Source organism: Gossypium arboreum, chromosome 10, assembly GCF_025698485.1.
Source record: "Gossypium arboreum isolate Shixiya-1 chromosome 10, ASM2569848v2, whole genome shotgun sequence".
Classification (NCBI taxonomy): domain Eukaryota; kingdom Viridiplantae; phylum Streptophyta; class Magnoliopsida; order Malvales; family Malvaceae; genus Gossypium; species Gossypium arboreum.
In genome coordinates, this window is record NC_069079.1 from 9053974 (window position 1) to 9056099 (window position 2126).

The 2126-nt window shown below is 34.6% G+C and overlaps 1 non-coding gene across 1 annotated transcript; it reads left to right on the plus strand.

Moving 5' to 3' along the window:
• The first annotated feature begins 1523 nt into the window (after positions 1-1523).
• On the plus strand, positions 1524-1719 carry LOC128283018 (U2 spliceosomal RNA). The gene has a single exon (XR_008273363.1). It is a non-coding gene; the product is annotated as a U2 spliceosomal RNA (small nuclear RNA).
• The last annotated feature ends 407 nt before the right edge of the window (positions 1720-2126 follow it).

The following is a 2126-nucleotide window of genomic DNA, read 5'->3' on the forward strand; positions in this document are numbered from 1 at the left end:
TTCATTACTAACGTTTTTAACTGGTTCTGCTTTAGTCGCTCTTTGTTAAATCCTTAATGAAAATGATGATGTGGCATTTTTAATTGGTATAACAATACAATTAATTATGACAAAAAAACATTAAGGGTGGGGCATATAAAGAGAGAGCATATCACTACGTATAAACATACTTTACCTGGACGGGGTGATCATGGAGTCTCATGGCTTAGGGTAGTGAGTAGTGACATCCATTGCACTCGGGAGGAAACGATCCTCTATACGGCTTCAGTAGGGTTAAATGAACAAACCAAAAAAGAATAGAAGAATAATATATCACGCTTTAATAACAGAGATATGTGCCTTTAGAACTGATATTATTCAAGTAAGATTATGATAAGTGATTCTTTCTTCGTCCTATAAATTCCTCGAATAACTATTATGTTCTTCCGATGTGGGTGTCCATTGTTTCCAAAGATGAAATGGCAGAGCAGTTTTAATGAGAGCTAGTGCGCTTATTTTTTAATGGCTTTGATCGATTGTTTTGTTTGGACTATATAATTAATTGGGCAAGGCAAATATCAGTAGGTTTCGATACAATTATAAGTATTTACCCCCAAAAGGAGCCTCCCAGAAATTCCAAAATGGTCACAGATAAGACTAGAGGAGATAAAGGAAGGCATAAATTGTTTCTAGCTGAAAACAGAATAAATCTAATAATTCAATGTTGAAATATGTCGGTCAAAATAAAGAGATTTTAAGTTGTTAACAGCATCAGCTTCCAACTGATAAGCCACTCCATTTCCTATGAAGACGCTACCTGTAACAGCGTTTTGGACTCAAAGGCAAGTTTATAGCTGCTGGTTTTGTGGAACGTTACCGGACGGACAACTAGGCCTGCTCACTTCTACAGCTTTCATTGAACTGCTGCCAATACCATATCCGGAAGAACTGAGTCTTCTTTTATCTCTCCTATCATATCCATCAAAGCAGCTACAAATCTTCCTATTCAAAATTATGTCACGTGCAATTGGGCTTTGAAACTCTTTCTGAATAAACAATTAATTAATTAATTTAAAAATTAGTGTAAGATATTAATCCATAAGATGTTTTAATTACGGTAGATGTAAAATATAATATATTTTAAGAAATTGTGGACGTCAACAAATCCCAAAGTAAAGATAGAAACCTTTGCAAAAGTATACAAACAGAAATTTCTTCCATGTAATGTAAACCTTACAGTTTGCGACTTCTTCTTTAGTATTTAATGGCTTACCTACCAATGTTGCATAGTTGGAAAGATTGATTGCTTCTTCATCTTTTGACCAATATCTAGCTGCAATAAGAGGACTAGTGTTATAATATCCAAAAATTTTCATGTGCAAATTCACGAACATGCAATGTGCTGTGCAGGAACAATTATACTAATTTTGTCCATAGCAAACTAAAAGTTCCTTCTGACATAGTCCAAATCCCATATCGAGAACGCAAGCCAAGGCTAAGGCAGAGATGCATTATTAAAGAAATATCAAGACGAGTTCAAGGTCATACCTTTCTCGGCATTTTTGTTTAGATCAAGTGTAGTATCTGTTCTTAACAGTTTAATATATGATACGTGGATCATTTATCCACATGATATTAAATCAATTTTTTAGGGGGAGAGCTCTTTGACAATAGCTTGCTATTGGGGTTCTCGAGTGTAGTCTTTGTTTGGCACTACTGCATTCTTCTGGCACACCCCTCCGATTGTAGTTTTAACCTTGTGAACCAATAGAAGGTAGCTTCTTATTCGGATTCTGTTAATAATTGAGGTGTAAATCTGTCTAAAGACACTATTACAAGGGTTAATGTACTTCAGGTTTAGTCCAAACCATAGGGCTATAATTTCTCACTATTCAGTTCCTGTTTGCCCTCTTTGATTAGGTTTTAATTGTTTAAAGTAATGGATGGTATGTAATTCGGCTACTAGTTTTAAATTTCTAAAGTTCATTGAAAAATTGTTGTTTCAATTTGTAGGTGGCGCATACATCATTGAAAATCTTATAAGCATATTGTTAAAATGGTAGTTTGAATTTTCACGCTAATTAAACGCAAAGTTTACATATGCATGCACCAAACTAGAGCAGCGAAATGTGTCAACTTTGACTTGA